At 40.3% G+C, this 19,482-nt stretch overlaps 1 protein-coding gene across 13 annotated transcripts in view; it reads left to right on the top strand.

The window, feature by feature from the left end:
- The window catches only part of LOC136852684 (latrophilin Cirl-like), a 1,484,851-nt gene that overhangs the window by 1,334,288 nt on the left and 131,081 nt on the right, over positions 1–19,482 (top strand). The gene's annotated exons all lie outside the window — the stretch shown is intronic.

Below are 19,482 nucleotides of genomic sequence, written 5' to 3'. Positions count from 1 at the left end.
GGAAAGCACCTCTTTTCCTCTGAGTAAAGATTGATATGACATGGTCTGGGTTTGATGACTTAAATAAAAACAACATTGGTGTTGCCAGTGTCTTTTCACCTTGTTTTGAATATATTTCTTAACCGTGATATTTATAAAGCGTGATTAATCCCTTGCCTCCTGACACCCATAATGAATGTCATCCACCCGCCTCATTAAATAACCATCAGTCAGGATGCTGACCCATTGTCTATTGTTTTCGTGGGAGTTTCATCATCAAGATGGGTATTTATGTCCTTTTACGTTTCTCCTTTTCGACCGTTAGCCATTTATAAAAAAAAGGTCTGATGCATTTTAGGTAAGATGAAGTATGTAGGGGAACTGCAACCACCTACCTTTGTGGGCTGGCCTTGATTTGGATGATTTCCATAAAGAATTCTCTCTCTCTCTCTCTCTCTCTCTCTCTCTCTCTCTCTCTCTCTCTCTCTCTCTCTCTCCCCGTTGCATATTGCAGCGTGTCCTCGCCGTTCTCTGTGGTTAAACCGTGGTGTGTAGGAACCATTCTATTCCGACGGGGCTGCCCGCTGTTGATAATGTATGCCTGGGCCAAACACGTGTATTTCCAAACACCAGCGACTCGAGAGCATCATAAAAACGCCATGAATATTCAGTCTTGAGGTAGCTGTCTGTGGTGTTGTGTGAAGACGAAGAAGAAAAAGACGAAGTGGTGCTTGAAGAAGGTGTGTGTGTGTGTGTGTGTGTGTGTGTGTGTGTGTGTGTGTGTGTGTGTGTGTGTGTGTTGGCCTATTCTTGAGGGAAAAGACCTCGAGGGAAGAGGAAGAAGATGATGAGGTGGGGGAGGGGGAGGAGGCTGCCTACGGAGAAGTGTTTTCAGAAGTTCAGGTTGAGTGGCGGAGGCTAAGGTGCCATGGAGAACAAGTGGTGGATGAGGATGATTAGATACAATGGCGACAGTTAAAAAAACGCTTATAGAATGGGAATGGCAAGTGAAAAAAGTGGATGAGTATTATGGTCAATAACAAAATCGATGGATTGTATCTATAATGATCCATCGAAGATAAGGCTAGAGAAAAAGTTAACGATGATTATGATGAGGATGTGAAGATCGAGGGATGATTATGATGAATACCCAACTAATGTATTCCATCGAGGGTTCTCGGCGAGAGAATTTTTGCTGATTAAAATTCCTCATCCCCAGGATAGGCCTATTTTGGAAGGTCGCCCTTGAACACCCGCACCCACTCCACCGCCTCCGCCAAGTCCTCTCCGCTCCCTACGAAGCTTTATTGTACTTATACAAATCATTTTCGTTAATGTGATGTTTTCCCTTATCGAACGCCTCGAAGAGCGGAGCTCGGCGAAGATGGAATTGTGGTCGTCATCATCTTCGCCTCCGCTTTATGACGTTGATCGTGTGTGTTTTGTTCAGATGGCGGCAGCGCCGCTCGCCTACTGCCCCTTTTAGGTCAGAGAATTCGGTGCGTGTTTGCTTTTCTTTAAGTTTTGTTCAGTTCATGGATTGTGATGTCATGAAATAAGTAAAAAAAAATTGCTCCGAAGTTTCTTCGGTGCAGTCGAGTTTTCTGTATAGCGTATAATCAAGGCCACCGAAAATAGATCTATCTTTGGGTGGTCTTGGTATAACGTTGTACGAGCCGCGGCCCGTGAACTTTAACCACGGCCCGGTGGTGGGATGTCTTATATCGTTGCCTGACGCACGATTATGGCTAACTTTAACATTAAATAAAATAAAAACTACTGAGGCTAGAGGATTGCAATTTGTATGTTTGATGATTGGAGGGGGGGATGAGCAACATGCCGATTTGCAGACCTCTAGCCTCAGTAGTTTTTAAGATCTTAGGGCGGACAGAAAAAGTGCGGACGGACAGACAAAGCCATCTCAGTAGTTTTCTTTTACAGAACACTAAAAATGGAATGCTACATAATGAATATAGCATGTCTGCAAAGATATAGCTTACTGTTGTTTATTTGTAAAAATGCACGTATATACTTAAATTGACTAAGTGAAACCTCGAGTCCTATCCACTTTATTACTAGTATCGAGTCGGAATTACTAGAAAATCCTTAAAGGTAAATGTCGAAAATTGTTGACTTTCAGACACACAAACGGAATAAGATTTTGAGAACACGCATCTCACTGTCTCAGTCTGTAACCTTTAAAAGAAAATTGTATTTATAAAAAAATCACTTGAACACCACATGACATCCGTGAAGAGAGAGAGAGAGAGAGAGAGAGAGAGAGAGAGAGAGAGAGAGAGAGAGAGAGAGAAGGGTTTAGTATGACTGCCTGGCGTTTAACGCAACCTGTAATTTCCAACAATATGACCTGCTTTAATGTATTCACCCGGCCAAAAGGAAGATTGGTTAAGCTGGTTCTTTGCGATTTATCACCCTCCTGATATTCGAGACGGGAGTTGTCTCTGGGCAAATGACGACACTCTCGAGATGGTTTCTGCAGTGGGCAAATTGCTTTTATTTTGTCCTTAGGATCAAAGTTCGTTATGGTAGTAGATCCATTGCCTTGCGAAGGCTAAAATCTTTAATTATGCAACTGGTAGCAAAATAGTACATATCCTAAAAGGACGAGATTATGGTTGTAAATGTAGTTTTGCTTTAAAATAACGTGGTTATTAGTTTAATGATAGCTGCATCCGAGACTGTCAAGTTACGACGCGGAGAGAGAGAGAGAGAGAGAGAGAGAGAGAGAGAGAGAGAGAGTACCGATTTTCAATGAAAAATCACACGCCATTACGCTGTAGGAAGCCTGATGGTAGCTTGGCAGTGTAAATATGTGATTTTGCTCGTCCCTCAGTGGCCGAAATTTGTCCGTCGCAACGGCTCCCCTTCAGTATAAAGATGCTACCTTACAGAAGTAGCGTTTATAAGAGCGCGGCTTCCATAGAGACCTCATTTACCATACACTTAAATGCTAATGAGTCAAATGCACCGTATGCCCGTCATTGTTGCAGGAGTGAGAGCGTACTTTGAAGTTTTAATTTATTCCCCTCTTCGCTGTAATTGCACTGGCCTAAAGAACTGTTCTCAGCTTGTGTGTGCGTGCGTGTGTGTGTGCGTGCGAATGTCCCGACTCCACAACTGTTTTTACGGAGTGCGTTTATTTGTTTCCATTTTGTTTAGCGACGATTGCAACACCATTTCGCGCATTCCCTTGACATGGTCATAATGTGTGGGTCTCAGGACCTTGGTGTTTATGGTACTCTGCGGATAGAGTTCGTGGTGGTGTTACTGCCATGAGCTAAGGCGCGTTGCATGGGGTATGATGTCTTTGTAAGGAGAATGATGTATCTTAGTTCTGACATGTAAATTGGGAAAGCCCGAAAAAATGAGAAAATCCTATGGTTTGGGGGTTTGCACCCTCACGAAAGCTCGGAGCGAAATGCTTTTCATTCACATCCCAGCCTTATGATAAAGAGAAACATTGACGAACGGATGGACTCATGAATATAATAATAGCTACAAGGTATGTTCAGTAATTTTTTTTTTCTAGCAGGCAATATAGTTTTTCATCATCGTGAAACCAGTATTGTAAACAGTTGAAGTCCTACAAGTTTGAAGAAAGTGTAAAGGGCCAGTCAGTGGGTAAGTGTGACCGACCGAATAATTAAAAATAAAAAAGAAGCTAAGGATCCCGCATCCCTATTTCTTATGCTATTTACTAACCTCGCCATAAAATTGCCTTTAAATGAATCTCGAGTTTTTTATACGATATAGCTAGTGGTTTCCCATGTTTTGTGTGGTTATCCACTTCTTCTTCTTCGTTTTAACGTGCTTTTTCCCATTTTTATATGGGGTAAACACGATGCCTTCTTTTTGAAGGACTGATTTGGAGTTGGGGTAGGCCGGAGCCTCGATCGGCTGTTGACATTTCAGGTTTGCAAATTTTTTTTTTTATATCCTTGTTATCAGTCCTTCTGTTTTCATTTCCGTTGTTATTCTGCATTCAAGCATGCAAACAGACAACAGCAGCCATCTTCGTGACGGCTGCATTTGTACGCTTTCACCGTAACTACGGGTTAGCGACATGACCACTATGCGCTTTCATCTGCGTGAATGAGTGAGGAAGGAACTTGCTCAAGGACCGTCCCCAGAAAGACTTCGCCTCCCTCTCGCCCGTCTCTTCAGCTTCTGCGCATGCGTCACCTGTTCTTCATCCCCATCGACACCGCTTAATGGAAAACATCGAAACGGCGGGAAAGGAGGAGGTATAGTGCTGGACTCCTCGTCTCCCTTGCCCACGCAGTAGAAAGAGAGTGAGGAAAGGAAGGTTTGGAAATGAAAGAAGAGGAGAAGGAAGAATAGGAGGCGGAAGAAGAGGAAAACGAAGGTTAGAAAGTAGTAGCAGACGAGGAAGAAAGTGAAGATCAGTAGTTGGAGGAGGAAGAAAATAAAAGAAAGATCAGGTGGAAGAAGTAGAAGAAGAGGAGGAGGAGGAGGAGCATTTTTAAAGTAATAGGCGTAGGAGGAGCTCCTGGCAGGTGCACTTTTAACTGCCACCAATTACAATACATTAAGCTAGCAAATGACTGGTAGGGGTGGGGTCACCCCGCCCCCCACCCACAGGTCGCGGCTTCTCATTACACCGGCTGAAAACCTAACCATACCTGGCTATTGTCCGTCCGTGCCCGAATTTAACTCGACCCTCCGCCATCTCCTCCAGCAAACAGCTTACACCTTATATACTCGCGGATGAAATAGGGATTAGAGGAATGTAGGGGCTGCCGGCCATCCGTTTGGGTGTGTGGACCTGGACGGGGATTTTCATTATCTTTTCGTTATTGATGATCCTTAATTAACGATAATGTTAAATTGAATCTTGTTTATCTATCGCGTCCACTACCCACAACTTTTGTTTCGTTTCCTTACTAAATTATATTTTATTCGCTCTGTTCATATTTGTGCCTCTCTCTCTCTCTCTCTCTCTCTCTCTCTCTCTCTCTCTCTCTCTCTCTCTCTCTATATATATATATATATATATATATATATATATATATCGTTCTCTCTCTCTCTCTCTCTCTCTCTCTCTCTCTCTCTCTCTCTCTCTCTCTCTCTCTCTCTCTCTCTCATAGGAGGAGGAGTTGACTGATGATGACCGAGTAATGGCCCTTTTTATCATGTTAATTTCTCCCCCGAGATGGACTTGAGAGAGTACTTAGTTCTTCTGGTATGTTAAAAGAGGCAGTAATTAGTTGGTTTCTCCTTACCTAATTATGCAAGTACTATATTTGGTTTTTAAAATCAAAGTTGTCTTTATTTTCTCTATGTTTCGCTCAGTAATCTTAACAAAGCACCTCTTTTGGTGTCTTACTCTTTTAAGGAATTTGTCTGTACTTATGTAGCGTTTATTAATGCAGTTGTAACTATGCATATACAAAACTGAAGGAAACAGTATTATTTATAAACACACACACACATATACATATATATATATATATATATATATATATATATATATATATATATATATATATATATATATATATATTTATATATATATATATATATATATATATATATATATATATATATATATATTATAAACCACAAATACCCCATAATATCAATTCAGCTTAATCTATCGGAATAACATACATACAAAGGTAATTTTGACTTTAATTGATAAGTACTGTACATATGCTTAATGTTTGCCTAGAATATATATGGTATTATATATATATATATATATATATAATGTTTGTGTTTGTTCATGTGTTTGTGTGTGTGTGTGTGTGTGTGTTTACACGCAACTCAAACCCCGGGAGTATGACCACGAATGTTTGTCCGATCAGTGTTGACGGCGCTTTTAATCACAGCAACGGTAGATTGATTTTTAGAAATATGCGTCTTGCCATAAATTACTCTCAGATTAGTCGTCGACGGTCAGGGATGAGTGAATGAATAATGAGTCTTCACCCCCATTGTCATATTGACCAATGAGAAGTCGTTTCCGAGACGCTAAGCTCTTGTGATTGGCTGTCGAGATGTTCGTCTTTTGTTTTGCACACAATAGGGGGAAACTAATAAACATTTGGCATCGATTCGATATATACGAGTCGTATTGAATTAGTTGTTTGCTTTGATCTGTGTATCATTTTACTCTTTTCTCGGTGCCATTTCTGTTCTTCGTCTGTTGTTATTCTGTTCCTTTGAAGCATGTTCATCCGGTTAATGGCTCTTTTTGTCTTTTCAATAAGAATGCGGATTTATAATTGACAGTGATCATTTTCGGAGTTCCCCGCGTCTTGAATGATGGAAAACGAAGTTACCGGTTCAGCGTGATCCATAAGTAAAGAGCTCAATGAATTATGTTAGGAACTCATGAATAATTTGTCAGATTACGAAAGATTTCATTGTATGATTAGTGCTTCGATTATGCTCATTTCCTCCCTTGACTTTGGTTTTGTTAAATATTTAAACATGCTTTTTGACTTGTACCGGTTAATGTTTCGTATCGGTACTATTAGCTATATTTATTTGACAGTAGTCCACTCAGGCTGTCGACATTTTGCCGCCATATTGACATAACCCCGTACGTTACTTCCGCAGAAAAAATTATACTCTTGGAAAATCATGTCTGAAATGATGTCAGATTCCAGATGCAACATTTCTCTCTCTCTCTCTTCCTCTCTCTCGCTCTCGCGCGCGCGCATTCAAACAAAGACATCTTTTCCTTCCGATACGTTGTCATAAAGGTCATATTTATCTACAATAAAAGGGGATATTAAGCCTGGGAATTATATCGTCATATAGCAGGAGGTTTCCGAAGATAAGGGAGACAACGACTCCCATCAAATATTGTTCCATATAATTTAAGGAAGGGAAAAGTTAATACGGTCGTTCGCCGGACCGAGGAGTTTTGTGTGGGCGTTTTGTTGTTGGGGGCGGCTGCCGGTTGTGAGAAGGTCGTAGAAGTGGGCGGCGTGTTATGGATTCGCTTGTGGAATTAGCTTTGGTGTTGTAGAATTAGCTTTGTTATCGAAGTAGAAGTCGGTTATGTTTCCGCTAATAGTAAAGAATTTATAAAAATGAAATGTGTGTGAAAAGAGAAATGGCCATCTTTGTTCCTTTGTAGATGGTTATTTTGAATTTGCTGGTTACTTGTTGGTTTCAGGTCAATATATGGAGATTATCTTTTTAATTGGTTTGAAGCTGTTATATCTACAAGGGAGGAAAAATTGAAAAGCTTTTAACTCCGTTAATTTAATTGCGTACGAGATTTCCGTTGAACTAAATTCCTCTAACAGTTCAGGTTTTTCCCTTTCTCTTGTTTTCCCGTAAACCCTCCACCCCACCCCTTCCCCTTTCCTCCTTATTCCCCGCCTTGATCCGAAACTCGCTGAAAGTATATCAACCGGATGGCCAGCCAGTACAGAAGAAGGACCAGTTCAGAGCTCTATCTTGTCATTCATCGTGACCCGCACTCGTTTTATTGCCCTTTTGCTCTTCTCCCCCCCCATCCTCCACCCTTACCAGCCTATTCCCCTTTCTTCTTCATCTTCTCCACCCCCCCTTCCCCCTCCGACCTTTGGTATGTTATGGAATCGGGCGAAAAGTTGGCCAATTCCAGCTTCCAGGATGAGCCTCCTCCGCCCCACTCATATCTCATCTCAGCCTTCTTAGAAAATGGAAGCCGGTAATCAGATGAGCGGTAACTATATCTTTAATAGGAAACTTACTGCAGTGTGAGGGGAAAGTTGACGTTTAGGAGATAGAGATGGAACTTATTTTTTCTTCTAAAAGGGAACTGACCCCACTTTTATGGAGGAAAATTTGACTCTAGTTTTATGTGAACTATATGTCTTCCTTTTATTTTGTGATTGTCCTAAAGCATGTTTTTATCGAAAGTTTTTATTATGTTTCGCTGGGGTGTAAGAAAATCAATAAGATGTGCTGTGTGTGTGTGTTTGGCTAGTTGAATTATGAAGTGAGGGAACGGCAAGTTTTTTCAATTGTCACTTTTTGTCACTACTTTATATAGTAATTGAGCTAAGAATCCTTTAGGTGCCCAGTGATAAATCTTGATATATATAGTGATTTCTGTTTCTCTGTAAATGCAAGGATATATTTAGTGTATAGTGATATATTTCCCTATAAATGCAAGGATATATTTAATGTATAGTAATACATTTCCCTATAAATGCAAGGATACATTTAATGTATAGTGGTATATTTCCCTAAATGCAAGGATACATTTAATGTATAGTGATATATTTCCCTATAAATGCAAGGATATACTTAATGTATAGTGACATATTTCCCTATAAATGCAAGGATATATTTAATGTATAATGATATATTTCCCTATAAATGCAAGGATATATTTAATGTATAGTGATATATTTCCCTATAAATGCAAGGATATACTTAATATATAGTGATATATTTCCCTATAAATGCAAGGATATATTTAATGTATAGTGATATATTTCCCCATAAATGCAAGGATGTATTTTATGTATACGCCCGTACAGGGAGGTAAATAGAGCTATTTGCACTCACTCACCTTTACTCCCTCCGTTTTGGAAGCCAACCTGCCCCACTCTGATAACGACGCGATACCCCTAAAAATTTTTAAGTGAGAAGAATTTTAAGTGGGGTTTTATGCTGACGTATTTTTGCGTCAAAATGTATTGGAGGGGTGAGGGGGTTGAGTGAGAGTCTGGAAAGGGGGGCGTGGGTATGAGATTGCGGAAATAGTTTACATGTCATGCCACTTTTTCTTTTCTTTTTTTCGTACTCCGCCAAGACTTAACTTTGCTTTCGCTTTTAGTGTTGACGTGCGGAGTAGTGAGACACTCCGGAGTGAGCAGAGTCATTTTTGCAGGCGATGGTGATGGTAATGATGATGGCGCTGATGATGAAGTAGTAGTTTGGTTGATGGTGAACGTGTAACGAAAAGGCGTACCCATCTTATCATGTAAAATAAATTGATATTGACATCTGGGCTCTCTCTCTCTCTCTCTCTCTCTCTCTCTCTCTCTCTCTCTCTCTCTTCCATTATCGTTAATTGCTTTTTCACATCTTCCTCCTTTTCGTTCCCCTGGCGTGGCTTATCATCTCTTTCCTCATCCTTTCTTTGTTCCTTGATCGCACCGTTCCTTCATTTGTTCTCTCTCTCTCTCTCTCTCTCTCTCTCTCTCTCTCTCTCTCTCTCTCTCTCTCACATCTGTTGGATTTCCCACGGACACCTCTCTTTCTCTCATGTACCAATTTCCTTTTTTATTATATTTTCCTTAACCGTTCTTGCTTGTGTATTCATTTCAGTCCTCTCGTGTATTATCGAAGCTCTCTTTTTATTTGTGACGCTCATTCTTGGCTCACAATACGCTCCGTTTTTGGTCGTTATTCAATGCTCCTTGTGGCTCACAATATGCTCCTTGTAGGTCGTTATTCAATGATTCTTGAGGCTCACAATCTGTTCCTTGAGTCATTGTTAAGTGCTCCTTTTCTGGTATCTTTCACCTGCCATCGATATAATATGCTCAGTGCCCCCTTTCCCCACCCCCCTCCCCCCCCTCTCCCCCATCTCTCTCTCTCTCTCTCTCTCTCTCTCTCTCTCTCTCTCTCTCTCTCTCTCTCTCTCTCTCTCCATTAGTGTTTTTGGTTATCCTCGCCCTCATTTTTCTTGGTTCCTTTGAGTGTCCCTCTTACCCTTTTGTGATGTTTTCGTCTTGTTTGTCTGTTTGCTTTGTCCGTTTACCAACTCCTTGTGGATCTGTTTGTCGAGTGTTGACTGTTTTGGTTATTGTTCGTCGCCTGTTTTATACCCTGAGACGCTGGACGTCTGATTCTTATCTCACCCTTCCAAAGTGAATTATAACGCTAGGGTAATGAGAAGGTTGTGAGGTTGTAATTTCTGCATGTTCTTGTTTTAATCTAGATATGGCTTCCGTGAAATTGGGAATTATTTTAGGTTGCAGTTCTTTAATGTCCCCCCACATTTTTCAACTTTCATCCCAACATAATATAGTTTCTTGAAATTTTAAGGGTTTTTTTTATTTTCTTATCGTTGCTTCCTAGGTAATTTCCTAGCACTTTCACCATTGATTATTGCTTTATTTTTGATTCCTTACTTTTTTTCCTTCTGGGTGTCTTGTGTGTTCTGTTTATGGATTCAGAATTTTGATTTATTATTAGTCTCGTTTATTGCAGGCCACGTGATTTATTATTAGTCTCGTTTATTGCAGGCCACGTAATCACATTCCCTGTGTTTTTCCTTTAAACTGTCTATAGTTTTTTTTTATTTTGCCGTATTTATTTTCCTTCAATTTACTTTCATTTTCGGTTCTTTTCATTTTTAGTTTTCGGAAAGTTATGAGTGTTTTAATCTTAACGGTTTACTAAAACGCCTTCTTTTTTTATGCTAAGACGCCATAACCGCATCCAATAAAAAACACCCTCTCCCTTACAAAACAAGGTTATGGTCTCCCCTTACGCCCTTTCTTGAAGGATAGGCCTCTCTCTCTCTCTCTCTCTCTCTCTCTCTCTCTCTCTCTCTCTCTCTCTCTCTCTCTCTCTCTCTCTCTCTCTCAGTAAGTGATCTCCCAACCTCTTTTTTCCTCGCAAATTGTTCTAGGAGCGGGGCTCACCCTCGTTAATTTACACGTTTCTCCCTTCATCAGACGGACGCATCTTAATGTATTAATTTGGGTCAGTTATATATCTTAAGAATTTTGTATGTTTTGATATATCTTAAGAATTTTGTAAGTTTTGATATATTTTAAGAAATTTTTGTTTTGATATATCTTTAGAATTTTGTATGTTTTGGTATATCTTAAGAATTTTGCATGTTTTGATTTATCTTAAGAATTTTGTATGTTTTGATATATCTTAAGAATTTATTGTTTTAAGTACATTTGCCTTCTTAAGGACGATATTTTTTGCATATATTGTAGTAGTGTTCTGCTTTATTTTCAAAGAGGGGTATCATGCAAGGAAATATTTCAAGAGAATTTTAGTAGAATCGTTAAGGAAATGGCTCGGAAAATAAAGAGAGAGATAAAATGTTTAGTAAAACGTTCACAAATATGCAAGAAAACATTAATATTTTCCATTGTTCAGATAGCGTTTTCAAAGATGCTTTTCTTTTGTGTGTTTGGCCATTTTTCGCATACTAGTGTTTTATACTCATTTATTTTCGTGTGTTTTCTTCATATTCAGTGATTATGTCGTCGAACCACCACCTTTCCTGCTCGAACGTTACCCTGTTTTATGCATCTCTCTCTCTCTCTCTCTCTCTCTCTCTCTCTCTCTCTCTCTCTCTCTCTCTCTCTCTCTCTCTCTCTCTCGTTTTCTTTGTCGTCTCCCTTCTCTTAATAAGATTGTAGCACTTACGCGCCGATATTGCTATTCGGTAAATTGGCTCTTCATGGCTAGGCGAAGCCCTAAAGAAAAGGACTAATCGATGCTAAATAGTAAATGGTTCAGTTAATTTCCTCAGTGCGTCTGCAGAGGTTATATATATATATATATATATATATATATATATATATATATATATATATATATATATATATATATATATATATATATATATATATATATATATATATATATAACACTTGAAAATGAAATGCATACATATCTCGAATAATTTAACATTTGAACTTTTGAATTGTATATAAATATGTCAGAACTGTTACAGATCGCCTTTAACCTTCGTTTTGAAGGGACCCCAATGATTCTTGATTTATCTGTGTATGCTTGTTTACTAGTTGGTTGGTTTGTTTTCTTGTATTTTCACGGGTAATTGTTTTGAAAAATTGCAGGCGTCTTGTTTATTCAAGCTTGGGGAACAAATTGTTTTTAGAAAGGTAAGATTGAAGCAGTGTGAGTGACTTTAATGAAACATTTTCATCACTCAGATTGTCAAGAATGTATTATGTTGGAGGCTACGTTGGCATTTCTTGTCTCTGAGGTCCTTCCCACATTTAAATTCCCAAATTTATTAAAATGACCTTTTTGGTAATTTAATGCGGTTAGAATTCCACTAGTAATATCTGTAACTAGTATTGTGCTCATTTTCGCTTTCCACAAATCCGGTACACATCTACAAGCTCGATCATCACAGAATTGCCGTAGAAGAAAACGAACAGTAACAGCAAGGAACGACGTCACATCTTTGCACTTTCACTCAGGAGGTCCCACTTACTGCGCTCCCTTCCTCTGGCAAGCCGTCTTTGCAGGGCACTCAAGAAAACTCCAATTTGAAATGTGAAGGTATCGATTTAGACTGCCGCAGTGACATTTTCAGGGCATTTGAATATTTATAGACGACTGTGCCAAGTGTAACCGCTTCGTTTAAACACGTTTGCTCTTTGCGGATCTAGAATTTTTCAAGGTGGTTTCGGGAGTTTTTTATTTTTTTCGTGACCAGAGAAACTAGTAGCGTGTTGCTTCAAAACTAATTAATAAATAGTTTTGTCGTGGGAAGGGGCTAATTGTGGGCGAGAGGGGTTTGTAAGTGGCCTAAAAACATTGCATCCCACCTCTTCACTGGGCCTTGGTGGCAAGTGTCCGCGTTTCTTCGACGTAAGCCATTGTAAGCCCGGCTTCTAAGTCTCCTCATAGTCTAAGCTATTGCCCGCGAACAAAATAAGATTTTAGCCCGCCGAATTTTCAAGAAATGTATTTAATGTAGATTATGAGAAAAAATGAAACTTTCATGTACATATTGGTATATGTAAATAATGATGATATACAATTTTCTTGTAACTTGAAATAAAAAAATAACCAGTTAAATTTATGCCTCTTTTTACTGGAAATCAGAAAATAAAAATATTCAGTTAATATTCCGCGCAGTTCAACTCTCCAGAATCATACAACATTTTCAGTAGTTGAGGATACCAGCTTTATCCGGGGATGCTGTGACATCATCTTTGTTGAGTCTGTAAGACCTAGAATTACCCAACCCATCCCCTCTTGCCCCGGGAGCATCCGCCACCCCATTCCCCTTTCTCCTGGATTCCTGGAATGGGAATGGAAGAGCAGTTGTTGGTTTGTTATTAGGACAAGGGGAAGTCACTGGGATGATGGAGGATTTGTGAGTTGGTTGGGGTGGAAGACGAACTGTTATCCTCGTAAAAGTCGTTTTATGTCTCTCTCTCTCTCTCTCTCTCTCTCTCTCTCTCTCTCTCTCTCTCTCTCTCTCTCTCTCTCTCTCTCTCTCTCTCTGTTATCATTAAAAAAAGAAAATATTTGGACAGGGCAAAATCATATCTTTACTTTAAAATCGTATACGAATAAGTTTTGGTTGTGAATGGACTTCGGTATAGTTTTTTCAACCTAGTAAAACTAGTTACAAGTTACTGATGATTTGGTTTTCAATATTCTTTCGTTATCATCTGTGCTACTTTTTTGCTATGCAACGTTCGTTATTTTTCCTTACAATCAACGAAATTGCTTCTCCCTGTTGTTAAAGGCATTGGGGAAAATTGTAGCAGGTATTTTTCTATTGTTTTTCGTATGTCATGTGATGTATGCAGGATGTGAGCTTTTATAAAGTTAAGAATACCTTAGTTTAACCAGACCACTGAGCTGATGCTCTCCTAGGGCTGGCCCGAAGGATTAGATTTATTTTGCGTGGCTGAGAACCATTTGGTTACCTAGCAACGGGACCTACAGCTTATATTCCACATTATAACGAGAAATGGATTTCTATCACCAGAAATAAATTTCTCTAACTCTTCATCAGCTAGCCGGAGATTCGAACACGGGCCCCAGCAGAGTGCTAGCCGAGAACGATAGCAACCCGACCAATGATGAACTTGGATGTGAGCTGTACATCATTAGCACTTTAAGTTTGCCATTTGACCCTACTTTTCCTGAATGAAACCAGCTCCCTTATTGAAGGTGACCACCGATGATGATGATAATGATAATGATGGGTAGCCTATGCCTGCGTAATGCTAATCCGACGAGCACCACCGCCTGTGCTTATAGATTGCCTACTATCGCATCCCTTCCCCTCCCCTCCCCTCCCCTCCCCTCCCCTTCCATACCTTTCCTTTTCCCGCATTTCCATTTCCTCTGCAAAACATTCTACCGACTCGTGTTCTATTCCTTTCACCCTGCCTACCCCTTCTCCTTCCCTCTCCCTTTCTACTGTTTACCCCCTCCTGTAGTCTCCCCTCACTCCCCTTTCCACCCCTCCCATTCCACGGTCTCCAGGCTTATCCCCGGTCCTCCCCCTTCCCATTCCCCCTCCCTTCCTCCCTCCCGTGCCACCCCGTCCCTTCTATTCTTTCTCACGTCTTCCCAAGGATACGCCACCTGATTTGCATATGAGCGTCGGGCTTGTAGTAATGGAAGAAAGCGGGTGCGCTCATAACGGCGTCTCCAGTGATTTATTATTTTCCGTTTCGTGCGTAGGAAGAAGTAGAAGAAGAAAGGCTTCTATGGGCATGGGTTGTATAGGGGCGCCAGAAACCCATGTAATCGCATTGCATCGACGCCCATCTTGTTGCACAGTGTGGGCGTGGTTTTTCTTTTCTTTCAGCCAGCTCTTTTTTTTTTTTTTTTTTTTTTTTTTTTTTTTTTTGAGTGGCGGCTGTGAGTGAGCTCGTGTGTTTATTCACGCGCGTGAGTTTGCGAGATCGAATTCTTTTCACTGAGTAGCTTTTTGGGCTTCGTCACCTACTGAATGCTATTAAGAATATCTCTCCATCTGGTTAAAATCTTGAGCATAACTTTGCGTCTACATTATTAGTTTTATGAATAAATAAATAAATAAAAATGGATAAAAATAAAAGAAATAAAAATAAATAAAAGGATAAATAAAATAAAAAAAAAAAAACCTTGGCTATATAAATCTCCCCTCCGCATATATTTTGCAAATTGGAGGAAATTAAGCTTTCACCATTAAATGTTAAGACTCTCTCTCTCTCTCTCTCTCTCTCTCTCTCTCTCTCTCTCTCTCTCTCTCTCTCTCTCTCTCTCTCTCTCTCTCTCTCTCTCTCTCTCCCCGCCTTGGCATTGCCACATGTAGGTTTAATGAAATCTATTGACGGGAAGGCTGTACAGTACATTCGGTGAATGTTGCCCCCTTCCACTCGAGTTACTCAACTTTGATTGCGATGTCTTGGAAATTGCAGGAGTTCTGCTGCTTAAGACTTACCTTCTCTACCCTTTCTTCATTTACCATACCGTCGAGACCTTTGGCCTGTTGCGTAGGCCTCTCTCTCTCTCTCTCTCTCTCTCTCTCTCTCTCTCTCTCTCTCTCTCTCTCTCTCTCTCTCTCTCTCTCTCTCTCTCTCTCCGATTTAATTCTGGAAGTGTTTTAGTTTTATGTCTTTATTACTGGTAAAATCTGTTACCTTTGTGGAAGTTGTCCGTATCTTCGTTCCGTTTTAGAGTCAAATGCTCTTTCCCCGAAAATGGGCAATAAAATGTTCTGTTACTTATCTGTTACTTCTTGTCTATGGTAAATAGTCGTGGAAATCATAACCTTTGTTATGCTTTTTAGTTTTCTGTAAAAGAAAACTATTGAGATGGCTTTTTGTCTGTCCGTCCGCCCTCAGATCTTAAAAACTATTGAGGCTAGAGGGCTGCAAATTGGTAGGTTGATCATCCACCCTCCAATCATCAAACACACCAAATTGCAGCCCCCTAGCCTCAGTACTTTTTATTTTATTTAAGATTAAAGTTAGCCATGATCGTGCGTCTGGCACCGCTATAGGTGCTGACAACACAGGTCACCACTGGGCTGTGGCTAAAATTTTCAGACAGCATTATACGCTGTACAGAAAACTCGATTGCGCCGAAGAAACTTCGGCGGATTTTTTTATTTGTTATAATTTGGATTGTAGTCAAAGGTGTGTCCATTTACGGTAATAATTCTAACTTCGATGTCATTGCCACTACATCGGTTATTCGAGTCTCTCTCTCTCTCTCTCTCTCTCTCTCTCTCTCTCTCTCTCTCTCTCTCTCTCTCTCTCTGTCAAATGAGTGACTGTGATAAATGGAACCATTAATTGCTAAAGGTGGGCATTTGAAGGTTCTCCGGAAGCAAATCAGAGGTGAGAGATGCTCTAAGTGCTTGTCATGTTCCATTTTGGCTGTGTTCTGTTCTCCGACTATTTTTGGTTCGCAGCCATCGTCAAAATTGAAAAATTGGCGCGGGCAGCTCCCATATTCTGCTGATGGGTCGGCGTGGGCGATTTTATCCTCTAAAACGCCTACGACTGCGGAATACGGGGCCGAATTTCATTTTGAAATGGAATTCAGAAGTGTAACATGTTTCATTGAGGGGTTGTTGCTACTAAGGTCACGAAAAGAAGTAATGACTACAATAGTAACAATGATATTCGATGCTGTCGGGTTTTTGGCTGTGTATATGTAATTTTCTTCCATGTTCTGCTAGATATTTGCTCTCTCTCTCTCTCTCTCTCTCTCTCTCTCTCTCTCTCTCTCTCTCTCTCTCTCTCTCTCTCTCTCTCTCTGTTTTTTAAAACTTTTATTGTTGTAAATTCATTTTGTAATTAATCGATCTTCGACATGATATGGTTTCCATCAAAGATGTTTAATTCTCTCCATAATATTTCGACCGAAACAGTTTGAGTTTGTTGTGCTTGTCTAGTTATGCTTGTAGTACATTTCACAGAAGTCTTTTTCTTTTATTAGCAATAAAAAGGAAAAGCATGAAATTCCCTGTATGAATTCGTGTTCTTTCTCAAGATTTATTGCGACAGACTGGTAGCTAAGATGGACAATACAGTTTTTAATGGCGATGCCTATATGTCATGGCTATTTAATATTCTCTCCTGGATTTATCTTTTCCCTTTTTCTAGGATGGTGGTAGGCACCCAGGTTAAGCAGCGTGAGAGGCGCTTCATTTCGAGATAATATTTTATGTCATATGTTATAACGTTTAATGCCTTTTTTATGCTTCTTGTTTACAATTTAGTGGACTGGAAAAAGGGCTGCGATAAACGCGTATCGTACGCGATCGCGTGGCTTTTATATGCCTTGAAAAAACAGGTATTGGTAGGCTCATAACTTAAGTGTCGGAGGCTGTAAAGATTTATCTTGTTTAAAGCATCTCCATGTAGCCTGGGTCTTCCTTCTCATAACCCTTAGCTTTCCCTCCCCTTACCCTAAGTCCCTCTTATCCCAAACCCTAGCCCTTGCCACAAACAGGTAGATCAAGCATCAGAAATTCCTGGCTTGAGATGGGGATTCGATGGCGCACCAGATATTAAATTCATATGACATATATAATCCGCCACCCTAGACCCATTCAGTGTGGAAAACGATCGGGTTACCTATAGTGGCGTCTCAAAAGAAAACGGGATCTTTGCTCATTGGGGATCTTGAAAAGAACGGGAAATGCGATGCCACCAACGGCTACCAGGTCCCTTTTGCACCTACCCCAAGGATTCACATACGCACGCAGCATGGCCTAGATTGACAATGAACTGCTCTTCATGTTAACTGCAATTCATGGTAAAATTGAGTTTTGTGCTTTTCGGTTATATTTCTAGCCTCATACACTGCACTGTAGGGCCATTAAATTAGGTAATTAACTGTTCAGTGAGTGAAAAATTCAGCTTCGTAAAATTCAGGCAGAAAAACGTATACAAAAAATATTTCGATTGTATACATTTTTCTTGTCATGTATCCTTATATACAAACACACGTACATACATACATACATACATATATATATATATATATATATATATATATATATATATATATATATATATATATATATACATATATATATACACATATATACATATATCTTTTGCGTGTGTGGTGCATTTACCCGGAAAGTGTGTACCTTGGACTCTCTCTCTCTCTCTCTCTCTCTCTCTCTCTCTCTCTCTCTCTGTATGTATGTCTTTCTTTGCTGCTTCTTATTGTTTCTTCCTCGTCCTTCTCCTCACTGAGTTAATCCTTTTGGGCGTGGGCGTCCAAGGGGTCTTAGCTGTCAAGTGTTTCTTGGTGGGTGGGAAGAGAGAGAGAGAGAGGAGGGGGGGCGGGGCTAGGGTTTTCCTCAAGACACAATTAAAGTTTATAATTGTGCTTAGAGACATATTTCTGCCATTTCGTTAAAGTTTAACTGTATATTTCCCATATTTGAAGCAGATAAGATGTTTTCATCTAACCTTGATATATTTTATTTGGTCTTCTCTCATGTGTTAGTAAAAATTCATATTCAAAATGAAGTTTTCTTTTGAAAAAGAAAACTCAAGCACAGAGTTCTTGGGATATTGAGAAGGTTTTTACCAAAGTTTATTCTCTCTCTCTCTCTCTCTCTCTCTCTCTCTCTCTCTCTCTCTCTCTCTCTCTCTCTCTCTCTCTCGTTTTCCCTTCCTCCCCCTCCCCCCGGACTCATGAATATTACCCCAAGATTATGACACCCTGGAGACATACGCATTAAAATGGTGGTCATACTTTGGCTGATGCATTTTATTTATTTTTGGGGTGGGTGGGCGTGAGTGTTGGGTGCAGGGATGAGGAACGGGATTAGAGGTTTCGGATGGTCTAGTCCGTGGTTAGCCAAAATTCGGAGAGGGAGGGGGAATTGGCTGAGGGTGGGACAAGGGACTTGAGCCTCGTTGAGGGCCGCCTGCAAGCTGTCGTAAGGCGTCTTGGTAAGGGTTCATGTGCGGTGAGATTAAGACCGCAGCGCGCCCACATGATCCTCAAGTGTCACTTCTTCAGGAGGAAGTTCGTGTGTTTTGGGGAGGGGACGACGGTGCGGCTGACCGGACGGACCTGGAGCTCCTCCTGTAGCAGGGGGCTAATGTCGTTCCCCGTTGCGCACGCATGCGCTTTGCAACTTCTTCATTACCGTGCAACGATATGCGCCATGTGAGAGATTAAGGGGAACAGAGTGCACCCCTATATAAACTTCCAAGGGCTTCTGTCTTTCACCTCTTGCTTCCTCCCCCTTGTAGGGTGGCCATATGTCGTGTCGTTTCTTTTTTCCTCCGGAGGATGAGCATCGTCTTTTCTTATCATCTTTGTCCTCTCGCTGGCGCTCTTGCGTTCTCCTTCGCGAGGGAGTCTTGTGCTTGCCCTCGAACTTCTGTCCCAACCCAGGCACGATTGTAGGCAGTCGAAGGTATGAAATTCTTTTCCTTTGCGTAAATATGGATGCTGTGGACGCTTGCTTACCTCAATTATCGATTTGCGTTGTACCGTTATTTGATTTTCAATTATCCTTACTGCATGGTGAATATTCTTCTCAGACTCCAGTATAATGTTGTCGCCGGGTAATCACGATGATAGTCTCTTATCTTAAGTTGCGATTTTATTACAGTTTAGGTGGAAAGATAGATAATTTGTGTGACTTCGTCTATTACGGTGTTTAACGACGTCTTTCTAGCCTTCCAGTTTATTAAACTGTATTAGAAAAAATTATGTACGTTATCTCGGTCAGGACACATGCATGTTCATTCATTTCCGACTTCAGATATCAAGATTTTCAGAAAA

This window comes from Macrobrachium rosenbergii, chromosome 3 (assembly GCF_040412425.1).
Source record: "Macrobrachium rosenbergii isolate ZJJX-2024 chromosome 3, ASM4041242v1, whole genome shotgun sequence".
Classification (NCBI taxonomy): Eukaryota; Metazoa; Arthropoda; class Malacostraca; order Decapoda; family Palaemonidae; genus Macrobrachium; species Macrobrachium rosenbergii.
This window is presented reverse-complemented; position numbering and strand designations above follow the sequence as displayed.